Source organism: Schistocerca americana, chromosome 4 (assembly GCF_021461395.2).
Source record: "Schistocerca americana isolate TAMUIC-IGC-003095 chromosome 4, iqSchAmer2.1, whole genome shotgun sequence".
NCBI classification, from domain to species: Eukaryota; Metazoa; Arthropoda; class Insecta; order Orthoptera; family Acrididae; genus Schistocerca; species Schistocerca americana.
In genome coordinates this window covers 17,789,991-17,804,715 of record NC_060122.1, presented here as the reverse complement: position 1 = coordinate 17,804,715, position 14,725 = coordinate 17,789,991, and positions in this window count along the sequence as shown.

The following is a 14,725-nucleotide window of genomic DNA, read 5'->3' as shown; positions in this document are numbered from 1 at the left end:
CTTAAGTATAAGAAGACTGACTCTTCTCTCTGACTATGCTGGAACCTTCCCTGTGAGATCACTTTTGGATTCCGATGCTTCACTTCAGGTTCACGGTATCCCTTGGACCTTCTTATTGACGATGAAACACAGAAGTTGCATCGGAATTAAATGCAGAAGGCACAATGTCGACTTAAGTACAAGAAGACTGACTCTTCTTACTGTCTATGTTTTGAACCCTTCTTGTGAGATGAGTTTTATATTCCGATTCCTCACTTCAGGTTTAATAAATCCCTTGAACCTTCTTATTGACGATGAAACAGAGAAATTGAATCGGAATTAAATACAAAAGGCGCAAGGACGACATAGTACAAGAAGACTGACTCTTCGTACTGTCTATGTTTTGAACCTTTCCTGTGAGACCAGCTTTTAATTCCGATGCTTCACTTCAGGTTTACTGTATCACTTGGACCTTCTAAATGACGAAGAAACACAGAAATTGCATCGGAATTAAATACAAAAGGCACAATGCCGACTTAAGTACTAGAAGATTGACTCCTCTTACGGTATATGTTTTGAACCATTCCTGTGAGACCAGTTTTAGATTACGATGCTACAATTCAGGATTATTGTATCCCTTGGACCTTCTTATTGATGATGAATTACAGAAATTGCATCGAAATTAAATACAAGAGGCACAATGCCGACTTAAGTACAAGAAGACTGACTCTTCTTACTGTCAATGCTTTGAACCTTTCCTGTGACACCAGTTTTAGATACTGATGCTTCACTTCTGGATTACTGTATCCCTTGGACCTTCTTATTGACGAAGATGCACAGAAATTGCATCGGAATCAAATTCAAATGGCACAATGCCGACTTAAGTACTGAAGGTTGACTGTTCTTACTGTCTATGTTTTGAACCTTTCCTGTGAGACCAGTTTAAGATTCCAAATCTTCACTTCAGGTCTTCTGTATCCCTTCGACCATCATATTGACGATGAAACACAGTAATTGTATCGGAATTAAACATAAAAGGCACAATGCCGACTTAAGTACAAGAGGAATGTCTCTTTATACTGTCTATGTTTTGAACCTTTCCTGTGAGATCAGTTTTAGATTCCTATGCTTCTCTTGAGGTTCACTGTATCCCTTGGACCTTCTTATTGACGATGATACACTGAAAATGCATCGGAATTAAATACAAAAGACACCATGTTGACTTAAGTACACGAGGAATATCTCTTCACACTGTCTATGCTTTGTACCTCTGCCATGAGACCAGTTTTAGATTACGATGCTTCACTTCAGGTTTTCTGTATCCCTTGGACCTTCTTATTGACGATGACACACAGAAAAAGCACCGGAATTAAATACAAAAGGCACAATGCCGACTTAAGTACAAGAAGACTGACTCTCCTAACTGTCTATGTAATGAACCATTCCTGTGAGACCAGTTTAAGATTCCGATGCTTCACTTCAGGTTTAGTGTACCCCTTGGACCTTCTTATTGACGATGAAACAAAGCAATTGCGTCGGAATTAAATACAGAAGGCACAATGCCAACTTAAGTACAAGAAGACTGACTCTCCTATCTGTCTATGTAATGAAGCATTTATGTGAGACCAGTTTTAGATTCCGATGCTTCACTTCAGGTTTACTGTACCCCTTGAACCTTCTTATTGACGATGAAACACAAAAATTGCATCGGAATTAAATACAAGAGGCACAATGCCGACTTAAGTACAAGAAGATTGACTCCTCTTACGGTATATGTTTTTAACCATTCCTGTGAGACCAGTTTTAGATTACGATGCTACAATTCAGGATTATTGTATCCCTTGGACCTTCTTTATGATGATGAAACACAGAAATTGCATCGAAATTAAATACAAGAGGCACAATGCCGACTTAAGTACAAGAAGACTGACTCTTCGAACTGTCAATGCTTTGAACCTTTCCTGTGACACCAGTTTTAGATACTGATGCTTCACTTCTGGATTACTGTATCCCTTGGACCTTCTTATTGACGAAGATACACAGAAATTGCATCGGAATTAAATACAAATGGCACAATGCCGACTTAAGTACTAAAGGTTGACTGTTCTTACTGTCTATGTTTTGAACCTTTCCTGTGAGAACAGTTAAAGATTCCAAATCTTCACTTCAGGTCTTCTGTATCCCTTGGACCATCATATTGACGTCGAAACACAGTAATTGTATCGGAATTAAATACAAAAGGCACAATGCAGACTTAAGTACAAGAAGACAGACTCGTCTCACTGTCTACGATTTGAACCTTTCCTGTGAGACCAGTTTTAAATTCTGATGCATCAATTCAGGATTACTGTATCCCTTGGACCGTCTTGTTGACGATGAAACACAGAAATTGCATCGGAATTAAATACAAAAGGCACAATGCCGACTTAAGTACAAGAGGAATGTCTCTTCATACTGTCTATGTTTTGAACCTTTCCTGTGAGATCAGTTTTAGATTCCTATGCTTCTCTTGAGGTTCACTGTATCCCTTGGACCTTCTTATTGACGATGATACACAGAAAATGCATCGGAATTAAATACAAAAGGCACCATGCCGACTTAAGTACACGAGGAATATCTCTTCACACTGTCTATGCTTTGTACCTCTGCCATGAGACCAGTTTAAGATTCCGATGCTTCACTCCAGGTTTACTGTATCCCTTGGACCTTTTAAATGACGATGAAAAACAGAAATTACATCGGAATTAAATACAAAAGGCACAATGCCGACTTAAGTACAAGAAGACTGACTCTCCTAACTGTCTATGTAATGAACCATTCCTGTGAGACCAGTTTTAGATTCCGATGCTTCACTTTAGGTTTAGTGTACCCCTTGGACCTTCTTATTGACGATGAAACAAAGAAATTGCGTCGGAATTAAATACAGAAGGCACAATGCCAACTTAAGTACAAGAAGACTGACTCTCCTATCTGTCTATGTAATGAACCATTTATGTGAGACCAGTTTTAGATTCCGATGCTTCACTTCAGGTTTACTGTACCCCTTGGACCTTCTTATTGACGATGAAACACAAAAATTGCATCGGAATGAAATACAAATGCGCAATGTCAACTTAAGTACAAGAAGACTAACTGATCTTACTGTCTCTGTTGGTACCTCTCCTGTGAGACCAGTTTGAGATTCCGATGCTTCACTTCAGTTTTTCTGTATCCCTTGGACCTTCATATTGACGATGAAACAGATTAATTGCATCGGAATTTAAAAAAACGCACAATGTCAACTTAAGTACAAGAAGAGGGCATCTTCTTACTGTCTATGTTATGAGCCTTTCCTGTGAGACCAGTATTAGATTACGATGCTACACTTCTGGTTTACTGTATCCCTTGACTTTCTTATTGACGATGAAACACAGAAATTGCATCCGAATTAAATACAAAAGGCACAATGCAGACTTAAGTACAAGAGGAATGTCTCCTCTTACTGTCTATGATTTGAACCATTCCTGTGAGACCAGTTTTAGATTCCAATGCTTCACTTCAGGTTTACTGTATCTCTTGGACCTTCTTATTGTCGATGAATCACAGAAATTGCAACGGAATTAAATACAAAAGGCACAATGCCGATTTAAATACAAGATGACTGACTCATCTTACTGTCTATGTTTTGAACCTTTCCTGTGAGACCAGTTTTAGATAACGATACTTCACTTCAGATTTACTGTATCCCTTGGACCTTCTTACTGACGATGAAACAAAGAAATTGCATCGGAATTAAATACAAAAGGCACAATGCTGACTTAAGTACAAGAAGACTGACTCTTCTTACTGTCTAAGATTTGAACCTTTTCTGTGAGACCAGTATTAGATTCCGATGCTTCACATCAGGTTTACTGTATCCCTTGGACCTTCTTATTGACGTTGAAACACAGAAATTGCATCGGAATTAAATACGAAAGGCCCAATGCCGACTTAAGTACAAGAAGACTGACTCTTCTTACTGTCTATGTTTTGAACCATTCCTGGGAGACCAGTTTTTAGATACCGATGCTTCACTTCAGGTTTTCTATATCCCTTGGACCTTCTTATTGACGATGAAACACATAAATTGCATCGCAATTAAATACAAAAGCCACAATGCCGACATAAGTACAAGAAGACTGACTCTTCTTACGGACCATGCTTTGAACCTTTCCTGTGAGCCCAGTTTTAGATACCGATGTTTCACTTCAGGTTTACTGTATCCCTTTGACCTTCTTATTGACGATGAACCACAGAAATTGCATCGTAATTAAATACAAAAGGCACAATGCTGACTTAAGTTCAAGAAGACGGGCTCTTCTTACTGTCTATGTCTTGAGCCTTACCTGTGAGACCTGTTTTAGATTCCGATGCTTCACTTCAGGTTTACTGTATCCCTTGCACCTTCTTATTGACGATGAAACACAGAAATTGCAACGGAATTAAATACAAAAGGCACAATGCCGACGTAAGTACAAGAAGACTGACTCTTCCTACTGTCTATGATGTGAGTCTTCCCTGTGAGACCAGTACGAGATTCCGATGCTTCACTTCAAGTTGACTGTATCCCTTGGACCTTCTTATTGACGATGAAACACAGAAATTGCATCGGAATTAAATACAAAAGGCACAGTGCCTTCATGAGTACAAGAAGACTGCCTCTTCTTACTGTCCATGTTATGAGCCTTTCCTGTGAGACCAGTTTTAGATTCCGATAATACACTTCAGGTTCACTGTATCCCTTGGACCTTTTTATTGACGATGGATCAAGAAATTGAATCCGAATTAAATACAAAAAGCACAATGCCCACTTCAGTACAAGAGGAATGTTTCTTCTTACTGTCTATGATTTGAACCTTTCCTGTGAGACCAGTTTTAGGTTCCGATGCTTCACTTCAGGTTTATTGTGTGCCTTGGACCCAATTATTGCCGACGAAACACAGAAATTGGATCGGAACTAAATACAAAAGGCACAACGTTGACTTAAGTACAAGAGGACTGACTCTTCTTACATTCTAAGCTTTGAGCCTTTCCTGTGAGACCAGTTTTAGATATTGATGCATCACTTCAGCTTTACTGTATCCCTTCGACCTTCTTATTGACGATGAAACACAGAAATTGCACCGGAATTAGATACAAAAGGCACAATGCCTACTTAAGTACAAGAGGAATGTCTCTTCTTACTGTCTATCTTTTGAACCTTTCCAGTGAGACCAGTTTTATATTCCGATGCTTTACTTCAGGTTTACTGTTCCCTTGGTCCTTCTTGTTGACGATGAAACACAAAAATTGCATCGGCAGTAAATACAAATGGCACAATGAAGACTTAAGTACAAGAAGACTGACTGTTCTTACTGTCTCTGTTGGAATCTTTCCTGTGAGACCAGTTTGAGATTCCGATGCTTCAGTTCCGGTTTTCTGTATCCCTTGGGCCTTCATATTGACGATGAAACAGAGTAATTGCATCGGAATCGAAACAAAACGCACAATGTCGACATAAGTACAAGAAGAGGTCCTCTTATTACTGTCTATGTTTTGAGCCATTCCTGTGACACCAGTTTTAGTTTCCGATGGTTCACTTCAGGTGTACTGTATTCCTGGTACTTCCTTATTGACGGTTGAACGCAGAAATTGCATCGGAATTGAATTCAAAAGGCACAATGCCGAATTAAGTACAGGAAGACTGACTCTTCTTACTGTCTATGTTTTGAACCTTTCCAGTGAGACCAGTTTTAGATTACGATGCTTCACTTCCGGTTTACTGTATCCCTTGGAAGTTCATATTGACGATGGAACACAGAAATCGCATCGGAATTAAATTCAAAAGGCACAATGCCGACTTAAGTACAAGAAGACTGACTTTTCTCACTATCCATGTTTTGGACCTTTCCTGTGAGACCAGTTTTAGATTCCGATGCTTCACTTCAGGTTTACTGTATCCCTTGGATCTCCTTGTTGCCGATGAAACACAAAATTTGCATCGGAATTAAATACAAATGGCACAATGCCGACTTAAGTACAAGAAGACTGACGCTTCCTACTGTCTATGTTTTGAACCTTTCCTGTGAGACCAGTTTTAGAGTCCGATGCTCCACTTCAGGTTTACTGTATCCCTTGGAACTTCTTATTGACGATTAAACACAGAAATTGCATCGGAATAAAATACAAAAGTCACACTGCCGACTTAAGTACAAGAAGAGCGACTCTTCCTACTGTCTATGATTTGAGTCATTCCTGTGAGACCAGTTTTCGATTCCGATGCTTCACTTCATGTTTACTGTATCCCTTGGACCTTCTTTTTGACGATGAAACACGAAAATTGCATCGGAATTAAATACAAAAGGCACAATGTAGACCTAAGTACAAGAAGACGGGCTCATCTTACTGTCTATGTTTTGAGCCTTACCTGTGAGACCAGTTTTAGAGTCCGATGCTTCACTTCAGGTGTACTGTTTTTATGCTACTTTCTTATTGACTATGAAACGCAGAAATTGCATCAGAATTTAATACAAAAGGCACAATGCCGACTTAAGTACAAGACGACTGACTCTTCCTACTGTCTATGTTTTGAACTTTTCCTGTGAGACCAGTTTGAGATTACGATGCTTCACTTCAGGTTTACTGTATCCCTTGGACCTTCTTATTGACGATGGAACACAGAAATCGCATCGGAATTAAATACAAAAGGCACAATGCCGACTTAAAAACAAGAAGACTCACTCTTCTCACTATCTATGTTTTGAACCTTTCCTGTGAGACCAGTTTTAGATTCCAATGCTTCACCTCAGGTTTACTGTATCCCTTGTACATTCTTATTGCCGATGAAAAACAAAATTTGCATCGGAATTAAATACAAAAGGCACAATGTCGACTTAAGTAAAAGAAGACGGGCTCTTCTTGCTGTCTATGTTTTGAGCCTTACCTGTGAGACCAGTTTTAGAGTCCGATGCTTCACTTCAGGTTTACTGTATCCCTTGGAACTTCTTATTGACGATTAAACACAGAAATTGCATCGGAATAAAATACAAAAGTCACACTGCCGACTTAAATACAAGAAGAGCGACTCTTCCTACTGTCTATGATTTGAGTCATTCCTGTGAGACCAGTTTTCGATTCCGATGCTTCACTTCATGTTTACTGTATACCTTGGACCTTCTTATTGACGATGAAACACATAAATTGCATCGGAATTAAATACAAAAGGCACAATGCCGACTCAAGTATAAGAAGACTGACTCTTCTTACTGTCTATGTGTCGAACCTTTCCTGTGAGACCAGTTTTAGATTCAGATGCTTCATTTCCGATTTACTGTATCCCTTGGAATTTCTAATTGACGATGAAACACAGAATTAGCATCGGAATTAAATATAAAACGCACCAAGCCGACTTCAGTACAAGAAGACTGACTCTTCTTACTGTCTATGATTTGAACCTTTCCTGTGAGACCAGATTTAGACTCCGATGTATCTCTTCAGGTTTACTGTATCCCTTTCACCTTCGTATTGACGATGAATCACAGAAACCGCATGGGAATTAAATACATAAGGCACAATGCCGACTTAAGTACAAGAAGACGGGCTCTTCTTACTGTCCATGTTTTGAGCCTTTCCTGTGAGATCAGTTTTAGATATCGATGCTTCACTTCAGGTTTACTGTATCCCTGGGACCCTCTTATTGATGACGAAACACAGAAATTGCATCGGAATTAAATACAAAAGGCACAATAACGACTTACGTAGAGGGAGACTGACTTCTTACTATCTATATTTCGAACTTTTCCTGTGAGACCACTTTTTGAATCCGACGTTTCACTTCAGGTTTACTGTATCCCTTGGACCTTCTTATTGACGATGAAACACAAAAATTACATCGGAATTAAATACAGATGGCACAATGCCAACTTAAGTACAAGAAAACTGACTGATCTTACTGTCTCTGTTGGAACCTCTCCTGAGAGACCAGTTTGAGATTCCGATGCTTCACTTCAGTTTTTCTGTATCCCTTGGACCTTCATATTGACGATGAAACAGATTAATTGCATCGGAATTTAAAAAAAAACGCACAATGTCGACTTCAGTACAAGAAGAGGGCCTCTTCTTACTGTCCATGTTATGAGCCTTTCCTGTGAGACCAGTTTTAGATTCCGATGCTACACTTCAGGTTTACTGTATCCCTTTGACCTTCTTATTTGACGATGGAACACAGATATTGCATCGGAATTAAATACAAAAGGCACAATGCCGACTTAAGTACAAGAGGAATGTCTCTTCTTATTAACTATGTTTTGAACAATTCCTCTGAGTCCAGTTTTAGATTCCGATGCTTCACCTCAGGTTTACTGTATCCCTTGGACCTTCTTATTGACGATGAAAAACAAAAATTGCATCGGAAGTAAATACATACGGCACAACGCCGACTTATGTACAAGAGGACTGACTCTTCTTACATTCTATGATTTGATCCTTTCCTGTGAGACCAGTTTTAGAGTCCGATGCTCCACTTCAGGTTTACTGTATCCCTTGGAACTTCTTATTGACGATTAAACACAGAAATTGCATCGGAATAAAATACAAAAGTCACACTGCCGACTTAAGTACAAGAAGAGCGACTCTTCCTACTGTCTATGATTTGAGTCATTCCTGTGAGACCAGTTTTCGATTCCGATGCTTCACTTCATGTTTACTGTATCCCTTGGACCTTCTTTTTGACGATGAAACACGAAAATTGCATCGGAATTAAATACAAAAGGCACAATGTAGACCTAAGTACAAGAAGACGGGCTCATCTTACTGTCTATGTTTTGAGCCTTACCTGTGAGACCAGTTTTAGAGTCCGATGCTTCACTTCAGGTGTACTGTTTTTATGCTACTTTCTTATTGACTATGAAACGCAGAAATTGCATCAGAATTTAATACAAAAGGCACAATGCCGACTTAAGTACAAGACGACTGACTCTTCCTACTGTCTATGTTTTGAACTTTTCCTGTGAGACCAGTTTGAGATTACGATGCTTCACTTCAGGTTTACTGTATCCCTTGGACCTTCTTATTGACGATGGAACACAGAAATCGCATCGGAATTAAATACAAAAGGCACAATGCCGACTTAAAAACAAGAAGACTCACTCTTCTCACTATCTATGTTTTGAACCTTTCCTGTGAGACCAGTTTTAGATTCCAATGCTTCACCTCAGGTTTACTGTATCCCTTGTACATTCTTATTGCCGATGAAAAACAAAATTTGCATCGGAATTAAATACAAAAGGCACAATGTCGACTTAAGTAAAAGAAGACGGGCTCTTCTTGCTGTCTATGTTTTGAGCCTTACCTGTGAGACCAGTTTTAGAGTCCGATGCTTCACTTCAGGTTTACTGTATCCCTTGGAACTTCTTATTGACGATTAAACACAGAAATTGCATCGGAATAAAATACAAAAGTCACACTGCCGACTTAAATACAAGAAGAGCGACTCTTCCTACTGTCTATGATTTGAGTCATTCCTGTGAGACCAGTTTTCGATTCCGATGCTTCACTTCATGTTTACTGTATACCTTGGACCTTCTTATTGACGATGAAACACATAAATTGCATCGGAATTAAATACAAAAGGCACAATGCCGACTCAAGTATAAGAAGACTGACTCTTCTTACTGTCTATGTGTCGAACCTTTCCTGTGAGACCAGTTTTAGATTCAGATGCTTCATTTCCGATTTACTGTATCCCTTGGAATTTCTAATTGACGATGAAACACAGAATTAGCATCGGAATTAAATATAAAACGCACCAAGCCGACTTCAGTACAAGAAGACTGACTCTTCTTACTGTCTATGATTTGAACCTTTCCTGTGAGACCAGATTTAGACTCCGATGTATCTCTTCAGGTTTACTGTATCCCTTTCACCTTCGTATTGACGATGAATCACAGAAACCGCATGGGAATTAAATACATAAGGCACAATGCCGACTTAAGTACAAGAAGACGGGCTCTTCTTACTGTCCATGTTTTGAGCCTTTCCTGTGAGATCAGTTTTAGATATCGATGCTTCACTTCAGGTTTACTGTATCCCTGGGACCCTCTTATTGATGACGAAACACAGAAATTGCATCGGAATTAAATACAAAAGGCACAATAACGACTTACGTAGAGGGAGACTGACTTCTTACTATCTATATTTCGAACTTTTCCTGTGAGACCACTTTTTGAATCCGACGTTTCACTTCAGGTTTACTGTATCCCTTGGACCTTCTTATTGACGATGAAACACAAAAATTACATCGGAATTAAATACAGATGGCACAATGCCAACTTAAGTACAAGAAAACTGACTGATCTTACTGTCTCTGTTGGAACCTCTCCTGAGAGACCAGTTTGAGATTCCGATGCTTCACTTCAGTTTTTCTGTATCCCTTGGACCTTCATATTGACGATGAAACAGATTAATTGCATCGGAATTTAAAAAAAAACGCACAATGTCGACTTCAGTACAAGAAGAGGGCCTCTTCTTACTGTCCATGTTATGAGCCTTTCCTGTGAGACCAGTTTTAGATTCCGATGCTACACTTCAGGTTTACTGTATCCCTTTGACCTTCTTATTTGACGATGGAACACAGATATTGCATCGGAATTAAATACAAAAGGCACAATGCCGACTTAAGTACAAGAGGAATGTCTCTTCTTATTAACTATGTTTTGAACAATTCCTCTGAGTCCAGTTTTAGATTCCGATGCTTCACCTCAGGTTTACTGTATCCCTTGGACCTTCTTATTGACGATGAAAAACAAAAATTGCATCGGAAGTAAATACATACGGCACAACGCCGACTTATGTACAAGAGGACTGACTCTTCTTACATTCTATGATTTGATCCTTTCCTGTGAGACCAGTTTTAGATATGGATGCTTCACATCAGGTTTACTGTATCCCTTGGACCTTCTTATTGACGATGAAACACAGAAATTGCATCGGAATTAAATACAAATGGCACAATGCCGACCTAAGTACAGGGCGACTGACACTTCCTACTGTCTATGATTTGAGTCTTTCCTGTGAGACAGTTTTAGATTCCGATGCTTCACTTCATGTTTACTGTATCCCTTGGACCGTCTTATTGGCGATGAAACACAGAAATTTCATCGGAATTAAATACAAAAAGCACAGTGCCGACTTAAGTACAAGAAGACCTACTCTTCTTACTGTCTATGTTGTGAGCCTTTCCTGTGAGACCAGTTTTTGATTCCGATGCTACTTTTCAGGTTTACTCTATCCCTTGGACCTTCTTATTGCCGACGAAACACAGAAATTGCATCGGAACTAAATACAAAAGGCACAACGCCGACTTAAGTACAAGAGGGCTGACTCTTCTTACATTCTATGTTTTGAGCCTTTCCTGTGAGACCAGTTTTTGATTCCGATGCTACTTTTCAGGTTTACTCTATCCCTTGGACCGTCTTATTGGCGATGAAACACAGAAATTTCATCGGAATTAAATACAAAAGGCACAATGCCGACTTAAGTACACGAAGACGGAATCCAATTACGGTCTATGTTTTGAACCATTCCTGTGAGACCAGTTTTAGATTACGGTGCTACAATTCAGGTTATTGTATCCCTTGATTCTTCATATTGACGATGAAACACAGATATTGCGTCGGACTTAAATCCAAATGCACAATGCCGACTTAAGTACAAGAAGACTAACTCTTCTTATTGTCTATGATTTTGAACCTCTCCTGTGAGACCAGTTTTAGATTCGGATGCTACACTTCGGGTTTACTGTATCCCTTGGACCTTCTTATTGACGATGAAACTCAGAAGTTGCATGCGAATAAAATACAAAAGGCACAATACCGACTTAAGTACAAGAGGAATGTCTCTTCTTACTGTCTATGATTTGAACCTTTCCTAAGAGACCAGTTTTAGATTACAATGCTTCACTTCAGGTTTACTGTATCCCTTGGATTATCTTATTGGCGATGAAACACAGAAATTACATCGGAATTAAATACAAAGGCGCAATGCCGACTTAAGTACAAGAAGACGGTCTCTCCTTACTGTCTATGTTTTGAGCCTTACCTGTGAGTCCAGTTTAAGATCCCGATGCTTCCCTTCTGATTTACTGTGTCCCTTGGTCCTTCCAATTGACGATGAAACACAGATATTGCTTCGTAATTAAATACAAAAGGCCCAATGCCGACTTAGGTACAAGAAGACTGACTCTTCCAACTCTCTATGATTTGAGTCTTCCCTGTGAGACCAGTTTTAGATTCCGATGCTTCAGCTTATGTTTACCGTATCCCTTGGACCTTCTTATTGATGATGAAACACAGAAATTGCATCGGAATTAATTACAAAAGGCACAAAGCCGACTTAAGTACAAGAGACTGAATCTTCTTACTGTCTATGTTTTGAGCCTTTCCTGTGAGACCAGTTTTAGATTCGGATGCTACACTTCGGGTTTACTGTATCCCTTGGACATTCTTATTGAGGATGAAACTCAGAAGTTGCATGCGAAAAAAATACAAAAGGCACAATACCGACTTAAGTACAAGAGGAATGTCTCTTCTTACTGTCTATGATTTGAACCTTTCCTAAGAGACCGGTTTTAGATTACAATGCTTCACTTCAGGTTTACTGTATCCCTTGGACTATCTTATTGGCGATGAAACACAGAAATTACATCGGAATTAAATACAAAGGCGCAATGCCGACTTAAGTACAAGAAGACGGTCTCTCCTTACTGTCTATGTTTTGAGCCTTACCTGTGAGACCAGTTTAAGATTCTGATGCTTCACCTCATGTTTACTGTGTCCCTTGCACCTTCTTATTAAGGATGAAACACAGAAATAGCATCGGAATTAAATACAAAAGGCACAAAGCCGACCTAGGTAGAAGAATACTGACTCCTTTTACTGTCTATGTTTTGAGCCTTTCATGTGAGACCAGCTTTAGATTTGGATGCTACACTTCGGGTTCACTATATCCCTTGGACATTCTAAATGACGATGAAACTCAGAAATTGCATGCGAATTAAATACAAAAATCACAATGCCGACTTAAGTACAAGAGGAATGTCTCTTCTTACTGTCCATGATTTGAATCTTTCCTGTGAGACCAGTTTTGGATTACGATGCTTCACTTCAGGTTTACTGTATCCCTTGGACTATCTTATTGCAGATGAAACACAGAAATTGCATCGGAATTAAATACAAAAGGCACAATGCCGACTTAAAAACAAGAGGACTGACTTCTTACATTCTGTGATTCGAACCATTCCTGTAAGACCAGTTTTAGATTCCGATGCTTCACTTCAGGTACACTGTATCCCTTGATTCTTCATATTGACGATGAATCACAGATATTGCGTCGGACTTAAATCCAAATGCACAATGCCGTCTTCAGTACAAGAAAACTGGCTCTTCTTACTATCTATATTTCGAACTTTTCCTGTGAGACCACTTTTTGAATCAGACGTGTCACTTCAGGTTTACTGTATGCCTTGGACCTTCTTATTGACAATGAAACACAGAAATAGCATCGGAATTCAATACAAAAGGCACAATGGCGATATAAGTACAAGAAGACTGACTTTTCTTACAATCTATGTTGGAACCTTTACTGTGAGACCAGTTTGAGATTCCGATGCTTCACTTCAGGATTTCTGCATCCCTTGGACCTTCATATTGACGATGAAACACAGTAATTGCATCTGAATTAAATACAAAACGCACATTGTCAACTAAAGTACATGAAGAGGGCGTCTTCTCACTGTCTATGTTCAGAGCCTTTCCTGTGAGACCAGTTTTAGATTCCGATGCTTCACTTCAGGCAAACTGTATTCCTTGGAACTTCTTATTGACGAAGAAACGCAGAAATTGCATCGGAATTGTATACAAAAGGCACAATGCCGGCTTAAGTACATGAAGACTGACTCTTCTTACTGTATACGCTTTGAACCTTTCCTGCGAGACCAGTTTTAGATTCCGATGCTTCACTTCAGGTTTACTGAATCCTTTGGGCCTACTTATTGACGATGAAATACACAAATTGCTTCGGAGATAAATACAAAAGGCACAATGCCGACTTAAGTACAAGAAGACTGACTCTTCTTACTGTCTATGATTTGAACCTTTGCTGTGAGACCAGCTTTAGATATCGATGCTTCACTTCAGGTTTACTGTATCCCTTGGACCTTCTTATTGAGGATGAAAAACAGATATTGCATCGGAATTAATTACAAAAGGCACAATGCCTACTTAAGTACAAGAAGACTGACTCTTCTTAATTTCTATGTTTTGAACCTTTCTTGTGAGACCAGTTTTAGATTCCGATGCTTCACTTCAGGTACACTGTATCCCTTGATTCTTCATATTGACGATGAATCACAGATATTGCGTCGGACTCAAATCCAAATACACAATGCCTACTTCAGTACAAGAAGACTGACTCTTCTACTGTCTATGTATTGAACCTTTCCTGTGTACCAGTTTTTGATTCTGATGCTTCACTTCATTGTTACTGTATCCCTTGTAATTTCTTATTGACGGTGAAACACAGAAATTGCATCGGAATTAAATACAAAAGGCACAATGCCGACTTAAGTACAAGGAGACTGACTCTTCTTACTGTCCATGTTTTTAACCTCTCCTGTGAGACCAGTTTTAGATTCAGATCCTTCACTTCCGATTTACTGTATCCCTTGGACCTTTTTATTGACGATGAAACACAG